Source organism: Crocodylus porosus, unplaced genomic scaffold (genome assembly GCF_001723895.1).
Source record: "Crocodylus porosus isolate Cpor-Errol unplaced genomic scaffold, CroPor_comp1, whole genome shotgun sequence".
NCBI lineage: Eukaryota > Metazoa > Chordata > Crocodylia > Crocodylidae > Crocodylus > Crocodylus porosus.
In genome coordinates, this window is record NW_017728915.1 from 13,081,894 (window position 1) to 13,093,059 (window position 11,166).

The 11,166-nt window shown below is 46.0% G+C and overlaps 1 long non-coding RNA gene across 1 annotated transcript in view; it reads right to left on the reverse strand.

The window, feature by feature from the left end:
* Window positions 1–6,766: 6,766 nt before the first annotated feature.
* LOC109310521 overlaps window positions 6,767–11,166 on the reverse strand; it is a 12,279-nt gene continuing 7,879 nt past the window's right edge. The window contains exon 3 of the long non-coding RNA XR_002101234.1: window positions 6,767–6,777. This is a non-coding gene — a long non-coding RNA (uncharacterized LOC109310521). The remainder of the gene's footprint in view (window positions 6,778–11,166) is intronic.

Here is an 11,166-nt window from a genome sequence, read left to right on the forward strand (position 1 = left end):
GCATTGGAGGGGCTGGGGGAATGGGTGGGGGTCGAAGGGTGCTATGGGGGGCTGGGGGAACAGGAAAGAGATGGGGCCTCCCATGGTCCCTTCCCCCCTCCTCCAGCCTCCCCTCCCCCACCCCCTACATACTAGCTCGGAGTCCAGGTCCAGCTAGTTCAGTGCCTGGTTCAGTGGGCAGGGAATGCCTGAATCACCAAAGCTCTCCTAATCTTTCCTGAATCATTTTGGAGAGCTTTGGATTTGGAGATTCAGCCACCGAATTGGGCCGAATCTCTTCTGAATCAAATCAGCATCCGAACCTTCGCACAGCCCTTAAAAATTATCATGTGACCTATAGAAATGCTTACTGCATTTACGGAAAGACTGAAGACTGGAGTTCCCTGTTGAGATGACTATAGATCCAAATCATCTGAATAAAGTTACTTAATATTAATTAGTATTATCAGTTTCTCCAGCATGCTTGCTTGCTTTCCCATAAAATTAAGTAAGTACTGTTTGCTTTAAGGTGGGACTTCACTGTGATGGAGTGTTACTGCAGCACCCATAAACTAATCTAACTAGTTTAGGTAGTAAAAGCAGTTAAGACTTAACAAAGGCTTCAAAATAGGCTGTATCAGCAGGCCAGAGACCAAAAGTGTCTAGCCTACACTGAAGTCTTCTGTCATACATTGCCTGAGCTACCTAAATTAAAGCTAGCATGAGTAGGCCTATAGGTGTTGCAACACATTACCTCTGATTACAATGTAAAAAAATATAATTAGAACAAAGAATTTTCTTAGGGAGGGGAAACATGTTTAAAAACTCTATTCTCCTTTAGAGCAGTGATGCAATCAAGAACTCACATGTGCAGATATTTGCTTTCCTGTGAAATGCTTGGGAGTTTTTGGAAGGAAAATTGTCAATCTACATGCTTCAAAGTCTAATAGTCTTCACACATCTCTCAGGTTCTACTGGTTGCTTATTTACATATTTATACACTCTTGTACTTTGAGTACAAGCACAACAGTATCAGTTAAAATAGTTTTGCAGAGCAAAACTTTCTTTCCTTGGGTCCAGATATACTACTAAAAACATGCCTTAAATCAGTTGTAAGCAGACAAGGTTCTTTGGGTAAATGTAATTATCTTTTATTAGAACAACTAAATAGTTGGGAAAAAATGTTATTTACAAGCTTTCAATCACAAAGACTCTTCCTCAGGCATAGGGAGAGTCTGCTGATGTTTGTGTACTCTTGCCTGAAGAAGGGTGTTTGTGCCTGAAAGCTTGTAAAGAACATTTTTTCCAATTATTTAGTTGGTCTAATAAAAGATATTGCATTTACCCAAAGAACCTTGTCTGCCTATGTCCTTAGGCTAACACGGCTATAACCCCCAAAACATTAAATTGGTTGTAAAATGCTCCTCTGTCACCTTCTAAGCTGTAGCACTTAAACAATGAAATTAGATTTCCAAAAATTGTTCACTCAGTGCAACATCATATTCTAGTACAACAAGCTGTAGTGTTAAATCAGAAGAGGCCTGTCATTAGAAGTGTTTGTATTTGGGACTTGACACTTGTTTCTGTGTGAAGTAGAGTACTACTTATATGCTGGTCTGTTCTGTCAAGTCACATAGAGTAGCAGTAATTATGAATGGTTCCTCAATGTGAAGCATGCAGGGCTCCTATTACTGTAACTTTGTTACAGAAAATTCTGAGTATGAAAAGCTCCTGATGCCCTCTTGTGGTATTGAAGTAAATAAGAAAAGTTATTGCTGTTTCATGAAAGTTTCTATATCAGTTAATTAACAGTGTGGACTGATTAAATGCTGATGAAATTTATGTTAAATATTTTTGTGACTGAATTTTTACTACCAAGGGCCCTACTTTTCTAGCTGTATGACTAATTTTATAAAAGCTGGTGCTTATTCATGTGGCTTCTTGTTGCCTATCAAATGGTCCAGTTTGTGAGGATTTGGTCAAAGACTTCTGAGACTGTCCATGGAGGGACTCTGAGTGCCCCCCAAACAGAAAATACCAGTCACAGAGCTGGGGGAGATGCGAGGGGGGGGGCCTCGTGTGCTCTCTGGAGGACCCAGAAGTGAACTGGAAGTGCTTCTGGTCCACTTCTGGGTTGACTGCCGAGCGCGCTGGTGAACCCCCCATGCTCCTGTGTGACACTCCATCTTCCCCACCATCACAGCATTCATGAGCTGCCTGGTACCCAGAGGTATGTGGAAAAAACATTTAAAGCTGTGTCTATATCCGAATTGCCGAATCTCTTTGAATCTCCAAATCAAATTTGAACCCTCTGAATTGATTCCAGTTTGATTCGGAGAGATTAAAGGGTCTCTTGATTCGTTTCGGATTCAGATTCGGCCACGGAATTGGGCTGAATCTCTGCTGAATCAAATCAAGGACCGAAGCTTCGCACAGCCCTACTGTAATGTTAGAAGGTGAGAGCTTGACCTGGCTAAGGTCAGTGATAAAACTACCAATGAGTTCTTTGGGGTCAGGGTTTCATTTAATTTTATTATGTTGAAGGTAATATAGAAAATTACGATTTCCTCAAACAAATTAGTTATGTCCTAAATACATTTAAATCTCTTTTGAACCTTAACTCCTTAAGCTAGTATCTAATATTTGGTATGTGTTTACAAGTAATTGCTTAGAAGTCACTAGATTAATATGATAGAAACTTCTAGTTGAAATAGTTTCATTTGGGGCAATTACTATGTCAAGCCTTAAATTGAAGAAGCTAACAACTTTGCAGTTGTTGAAAATGTATGACCTAGATTTGCTTACCTACATCAGATTGCAACCAAAGTACAATCAAAAGTCTTAGATTCTGTATTTTTTCCTTCTTAAAATATAATATTTTGAATTCTTCATTAACATAACATATACATTTAGGAAAAAATATTGCATATTAAAGGGGCATGACATGACAAAACACACTAAGAATAGTCTAGCTATAGAATTCACTCTGCTGTAGAAAGTGGTTGCTAGAATCATAAATGACTCCTTGGTTTCTTTTTCTTGAAAACAGTACCTTGCAAACATTCAGTGTATGAAATCAAATAGGGCAGTGTTTTATCATGTAGACTAATCTTGCATTTTTGTCAACATTTATGCCAGTGAAGTTGGGTTACATGGAGATCCACAGAAATCTAAGAATCTTCATCATTGTCCTGTAGACTCCCACCTCTAAACTTGAATATTTTTCAACTACCTATTCTCTCAGCCTCGATCTTCCTTGTTGATGTTTGGCCATCTGTTTAACATAACAAAACCCTAAGGCTAGGGACAGACATTCAAAAAGCCTGAGCCTGAATTGATTCAGTCTTTGCAGGTTAGTCTAACATGGCTAAGATAAATCAGTTTGTAACCCAGACAGACACCCCAGAAATGCAGGCATGTGCCTGCAGTGGCTCAAGCTAGAAGCTGGGGGTGCTAGAGCAGCCCTCTCTTTGCTTCCACTGGGCAGAGCTGAGGGGGTGTGGCCAGGCCACAACAAGACATTCTTATTATTCCCCACCCCTCCAGAGCTGCCCACCAGGGAATGTTTATCACCCCTAACTCAGTGTTATCAACCCATTAAGAAAACACAGCCTCTCTCCATTAACTAATGGAGCTCTTCTTAAACAGCTCTTCCAAGGAAAGGCATTAAGCTACCTGTTGATTAGCTCTGACAAGCCTGTCTGCCTGTCATCTCCCACAGCATGGACCATAGCCAGCATGTGGTCTGCTAGCTAATGCTGATGTGTCTGTGTAAGGCAGAGGGGAGGGGAGAATAATCCCTGCTTAGTAAGGAGAAGCAAGGCAGATGCTCTGTGCCTGCAATTCTGTGCCAAGCTCCAGCCAGGAAACAGAGGTGAGGGGCCAGCCTTGCAGTGGAGCAGAGAGTCCCACCCAGCCCAGAGAGCATGCCTGAATGCTGGGGGTCTCTGATTTAACTTAAACCAGGAAGGGGTCTGTGGCACGACGCAATGTAGGGGTGCCGTGAACTCCCCTAGCGCCCCTACCTACCATGCCAAATTGGGTCCAAATGAACCCTCTTTATCTCGCCCGCCACGTCTTTGATGGTAATATGTTAAAAGGAGCCTGCCTTTCTAACCCTCCTTGGCACAGCTCCTTGATGTATCTTGGCTCTGTCTAGTTGCCCGGTGCACTCCAACCTCTGGGGCTGCACGTGAGTCCCACAGTCACCTGTGCCCTCCTGGGCGCCTCTTGGCTTCTCCTGCGGCTCTCACCCTCCTGCCCCCACCGGGGCCTGTCTCCCCGCAGCTCTTGTAGCCCGCACCGGGGCCTTGCCTCAATCAAGGCTCAGGTGGCCGCAGCCGTGCCTGGCCTCCAGACCCCCTTTCTGGGTCTTGCGCCCCAATGGGGCTTCTCACCTGCGCTCACACTGGGCTCCTCCCGATACTGCCCACACTGGGGCTGGGGTTGGGACATCCCAAAACGCAGCACCCTCTCCGGTGCCAGGAACCCCCACACTACTGGGGAGCTCCTATGAGGCCTCCTCCACCCCTACAGCCTCACCCGGTCCTCCAGTGTAATACAACGACAAAACAGAAAACTCACACTCCTGTGTTCCAACACAAATTCCAAGCTGCCTGGCTAACCATATACATCCCTACTAGGGCTTCCTCCACCCAGTATCCTCATGCAGACACTGCTCAGGCCGTCAGGCTTCTCTGCTATGCCTGCCCTGCTTGCTCCAGCAGAGCTCCACCTTCCTTGGCTGCCAGAGGGGACCTGCCCTTCCTGCCGCAGCCTGGCTGGTTATAAAGGCCAGGCCCTGCCCCCTTCCGGTCAGCTGACCAGACTGGTTGTCTCGGCAACCCATAGCTGTGCTGCCCTGGTGACTGGCAGCTGAGCCCATATTACTGTTTGTCAGTAGCAGGCACCTTAGTGCCCTGCTACAGGGTCTAAGACAGACATTGCATAAACTGGTTTGAGCCAAATCTGTTAAATCTGATTGAATTTTAGTAGTGGATGTTAAGAGTCATGAACCAAAAAGATGACAAAGCCAGTAGGGAAATACAGAGCGCCCAAGCAAGGGACTAACAAAAGAGGGATGGAGGTGAGGGGAACGCAACTAGTTTACAGAAAATACAATGTTAGCCAACTAAGCCCGGGAGGTGGGGGAAGAGGAGGGAGGGGGGTTGTGACACTGAGAGAGAAAGAAGATAGGTGCACACAAACTGGTACAATGGTCCACAATGGTGGAGGGAGTAGGTTGGAGAAAGTTCCTCAGTCTATATACAGGCTTATCGCAGGGGTCCTCTTCAGGTGGAGTGGGGTGGTCCGTTGTTGAAGTTTCCTCTCAGTCCATCAGGTGCAAAGGGGGGTTCAAGCAGGTTCAACCAGGTTTATCTCAAACTGGTTTCAGCCATTTTCAAACTGGTTTATGTGCACTGAGCATCTGTTCTGTTACAGGTTTAAACCAGTTTCTGATCACTTAAACCGGTTTATGTGTAATGTCTGTCCCCAGCCTAAAGGTCTTAAGTTTCATGGTTTACCCCAAGCCCTCTCCCATTTCTTCACTGTGGACAACATCACTGCCCATCACTGACTTTACACCCTGGATGGCTTCAACTTGGACCTTTCTCCATATCCTGGCTACATCTAGATGTGGGGAATCTATCTAACCCCTCTAAAACAGAGTGCGTCCTATCCATGTACACAGCTCAAACCATCTGTGAGCTGATCATTAGGCCTGTGTGAATAGGGATGTATTTGATTCAGTTTTGGCAGATTCAGAGGGCAGTGATTCAATTCGGAGACTCAGATCACTGTCCCAAATTGATTCGGCTGAATTGGCTTCAGAAGGTATGACACCAATTTGGAGAGATTCTGTGATTCAGATTGTCCAGGGAGAGACAGCCACAGCTGGGTGGCTGCAGGTTCTCCCATGGATCCTCTGGCTGTGCCTGTCTCTCCCCGGGTGGGGGAAGCCATGGGAGAAGCCTCCATGGATGCTCTGCCTGGCCCATCCCTGCCCAACCCCAGCCTACTCCCGGCACTTAAAAAAAAGCCCTGCATTCATTGGCTACAGCTGTGGCAACTGGGGCCTCTGGGCGCTTGTGGCAGATGTTCCCCTGATGCAGTGGAGGGCAGAAGGGATCGCCCCCTGCCTGGCATCCACGCAGCAGCTGCCCCGTGGCACAGGTGCGGCGTGGCTCAGCATGGCACCGTGTGCTAGCTGGGAGCTGGGGCCACTGGGACTGAGCGGTTCCTGGCTCCTGCTGACACATGGACAGACAGTGTGCAGCACCCTGCCACCCAGATGCCAGGCAGGGGGGAATCCCTGCTGCCTCCCACTGCCCCATGCTGTGTGAGGGGGCTCTGCCACGAGCCCTCAGAGGCCCCAGTCACTGCTGGCAGAGCCGGTGAGTATGGAGCTTTTTTTTCTTTTTTAAGTGCTGAGAGGGTGAGCTGGGCAAGGCAGCCATGGGGACTTCTTCCACAGCTCCTCTGGCTGTGCCTGCCTCTGCCCCAGTAGGGGGAGCCACAGAGGCTATGCCCTGCTGCTGCTTGCCAAGCTGACACAGGGCGTGGGGGTGTGATGCAGGCTCAGCTCACTCAGGGCAGCAGCAGGGCATAGCCCCTGCACATGCGCATCAGTGCTGGGTTTGGGGGCTATGCCCTGCTGCTGTTTGCCAGTTGGCATGGAGGGTGTAGGATGCAGGTTCCATAGCCCTGGGAGCAGGGGCTATGCCCTGCTGCTGCTTGTCCTCTTCTGCCTGGACAGTCAGAGGAGCCGCACCCGCTTCCCACCCACCCCTGCCCTGGCTGAGCAGGTGGCAGCAGGGCAGAGAGCCCGCTCCCAGCATTGCCATACCCACATCCCACACCTCCCCGCCCACCTCCCTGAGTAACGTGTCCCCCTCACCTCAGCTGGGCAGTTTGTCCCAGCCCCAATCCCTCCCTTACCCACACCCCTTCCCTCTCCCAACCCCAACAGACTTACCAGCTTTAGGCAACTGTGTCAGGTGCCTGTTAAGTCAGTGGCCGAATCTCCAAAGCTTTTCCAAATCAATTTGAATGTTTTAAATTGATTGGAGCTTTTACTTGGTCTCCTGATTTGACTCGGATTCAGAGATTCGATCCCTGAATCAGACCAAATCTCCTCCAAATCAAATCAGCTACTGAAGCTTCACACAGCCCTACTGATCATGCGTTCTAGTACCCAGTTTACTGCAAATCACAGACCCACCTTTTTCAGGATTAACAAACAAAAACAACAAAACAGGCCCTTCATTTGAAGCATTCCTTTAATACAAAAAAAAAAAAATCAGGCCTTTCTGCCTGTTACTCTTGACAAAAGAAGTTAAAAGATTTCTTGCTTCTTTCAGTTTACCCTCTTTTCCAAGTTCCTATTCACTTGCTCCTCTGTTATGGTAACATCTTTCTTTCTAGCCTTCAAAATGTAATCATACCCTGCTCACATGTATTTGGAATGCTATGCTGCAGAAACCATTTTCTATGCCACCTTTCTTTCTGCACCCATCTTCTGACTCCTTTCTCATCAAAAGTGTCAAGGTCCTTTATAACCTATCCCTAACCTACCAGTACTCCCTCATTTACTAGCAGAATGTTGATTCTGGCTCCCAATCATAGCTCTGTTGTCCATTGTTAAATTTTCCTTGCTCCTCATACTTGGGACTAGTTCATAAATACCTGCAAACTAATACTAATTTCTGCAAGTTCTTCCTTAATCTCCTTTGCTGTGTTCTTCTTAAAACAAACTTCTCCCCCACCTACCCACACGCTTGAACATAGTTAAGCTGCCGCTATGGTGAGATGACAGTTTATCAGGCTGATTAGTACCAATGTACTGTACCATTCCGACTCTCTGTCCATAACCATCAATTTTCTTCCATCCAACAATTTGTCCATAAGAACTTTTAGTGTGGTGTCATATTGTTTGCTTTTTATACACCATCTAATACAAATGAACCTTTGTCCACAACTGTGGCTCCTAGATATTATAGGAATAGAAAATAAACTCCAATAATATAAGCAGGCCAACACGGCTACAACCAAAAACCTACCAACAATATAGAAAGCTTATATATTCAAAAAGAAGAACAATTTGCTAATAGTTCTTCATTAAATGTATCTCTTCAGGCTCTTTATTTTATAGTTTTAATGGTTTTAATTAATCAATCAAAAATGGAAAATTTAAACTATCTTGTTTTCTGATACATGGTAGAAATAATTTAACTACAATATGTTCTCACAGAAAATAAGGTTAGAGTGGTCACAAGAGGGCACTGTAATTTTACTTATTTGCTTGTTTTTCAGACCCACACCAATCTCAGTAAGATCTCACAAAAGAACTAAGTAGTATTGCCATTATCAAGCCTCATCCTCACCAACAATAAAGATAAAACAATAATTTGATTACGAAGAAGTTACATTGTTCAAAAATCATGGAAGAATTTTATTGCAGAACCTTCTGGGGTAGTGATGGTCAGCCTCAGGATTCAGGATAGCATGGCTGATGATAAAGATTGTGAGAGTAGGAAAAGGCATATAAAGAAAATTCAGACTGAAAATGAGAAGGAAGGCTGTCTGACTTCAGAAAACCAACTTATGTTTTCATCAAAGCCTTAAGTGTCACTTGACAGCTCAACAGACAAGCCATCACAGAAGGAGTATTGATTTAGTAGAGATTAATTGTAGCCTCAAGCATGCCAAGTTTATTATGTTGAATAAGCACAACAAACAGCTGGAGGAACATGTTTGTCTTTACACTTGATGGCATTCTTTTTTCTCAAGGTCTGGCTCATGAAAAAATAATTAGGCATTTAGGTTGAATTGTTTATACTTTTTTGTAATCTGGCTGTTGGGGTAGATCTATTTTTAAGGTGCAGGAGGTCCACATGTTTGTAAAGTGTGTGCATGTATGGGGGAGTGTGCATGCATGTGTGTTTTCTTTTTTTAATTGCACATATTTGAATGAGCCTTATCCTGAAGTTGTCATTTAACAATACTCTCATTAAAATCATAACTACATTCATGGTCTGTTCATGTTATTTTGAAGATGGTATTTCCTGTCAGACTATACAGTAACCAGTGTGTTATAAGTAGATCTAGTTTTAAAAACAAATTTCCAGCTTTCCTAGTGAAATGTAGACTCATCAAGAGAAATTTAAGAAAAAGATGAACATTTCTTTGAAATCAGTGGGAATAATATAGTTCAGCAGGCAGCAGCAGGTGGGGAGCCAGGCTCTGCTCTGCTGCAGCAGCTGCCGCCTCCTGCTGGGGGAAAGGGGCTGCAGGCCCAGGTCCCTGGCCCCATAGTCCTGGCAGATGGGGGCCCCCTCCAGCAGGACTGGGGGGTCGGGACTGTGGGTGGGGGCCTGTGGGCACCAGCAGAGCTGGAGGGGCTGTGGGGGGAAAGGTGGGGAGTGAGGGGCAGAATCATAGAATCAAAAGACTGGAAGAGACCTATAAGATCATCAAATCCGGTCCCCTGCCATGGGCAGGAGGTTATTGGGCTCAAATGAGCTTAATGAGGTGCTTGTCCAGCCTCCTCTTGAACTTGTCCAAGGATGGTGACTGCACCACCTCTGCTGAGAGCATGTTCCAGAATCTAGATACCCTTATGGAAAATAAGTTTTTCCTAGTGTCCAACCTAAATTTTTCCTCAATTAGCTTGGGCCAATTGGTCCTTGTCCTTCCTGGGGATGCCCTTCTGAAGAGTTACTCCCCTAGATCTCAGTATTCACCCTTGACAGACTTGTAGGTGGCTATCAAGTCATTTCTCAGTCTTCTCTTGCTTAGACTGAACAAACCCAGTTCCCATAGTCTCCCCTCATAGGGCCTATCCTCCAGGCCCCATATCATATGGGTGGCCCTTCTCTGTACCCTTTCTAGCTTATCCACATCCTGCCCAAAGTTCAGTCAGAGTACTCCAGCTGTGGCCTCACCAACACTAAATAGAGGGAGAAGAGCATCTCTCTGGATCTGTTGACAACACATTGGCTGGTACACTCCAGAGTTCTATTTGCCCTGCTGGTGACTTCATTGCACTGTTGGCTCATGATCATCTTCTGGTTGATGGTTGCCTCCAGATCCCTTTCAGATGCAGTGCCAGCCAGTGGACCACCACCCATCATATGGTTGTGGCAAAGGACCCGGCAGTTGTCCCTATTGAACCCCATCTGATTGCATTTATCCCATAGGACCAGTCTGTCAAGGTCATCCTGGATCCTTACGCTACCCCCAGATGTGCCCACATTTCCCCACAGCTTGTTGCCATCTGCATACTTGATCATTGCACTTTCCACCCCCTCATCCAAGTAATTGATAAAAATATTAAAGAGCATGGGCCCAAGCACTGGTCCCTGGGGGACACCACTGGAGATGGCCCTCCAGGATAACCTCTCATCTATTACAACTCTCTGGGATTGGCCTCTGAGCCAATTGCCAACCCACCTCACTGTAGACTGGTCTTGATCCTTAATTGAAAGGATCTCATGGGAGACAGTATCAAAGCCTAAGTAAATGATATCAACCTCATGTCCCTTGTCTAGCTGGTTAGTTACCTGGTCATAAAAGGACACCAGGTTTGTTAGGCATGACCTACCCTTGATAAAGCCATGCTGGTTGCTTCTTAATACCCCACCAGTTATGAGCTTGTGGTTGATGGCCTCCTTGACAATTTTTTCAAAGATTTTTCCCAGGACCAAGGTTAGACTGTAGTTTGCAGGGCCATTCCTCTAACCTTTCTTAAAAATGGATACCACATTAACCCTCTTCCAGTCATTCAGGACCACTCCTGAGTTCTGCGACTCTTTGAACAGCTTTGCCAGAGGCCCTGCTATGAGCTCAGCCAGTTCTTTCAGGACTCTCAGATGTAGGTCATCTGGGCCAGCAGACTTGAATATGTCCAAATGTACTACCCTCACCTGTTTGGGACTGATTTCATGTGGACTGTTGTCTTCCCCATATTCCCTGGGCCTCTGGACAGGTGAACAGCTCCCATCTGATTTCAGGAACACAGATGTGAAGTAAGTATTTAGGAGCTCTGCCTTTTCACAGGGATATACTGTGGGCTGTCACCCCAAATTCAGTAGGGGTCTGTGAGGGAGCGGGCGCTAAGGGCGGCCGTGAAACTCCCTAGCGCCACTCACCGTCACGTTAGGGTGAACGTAGCACCCTCAGAATCTC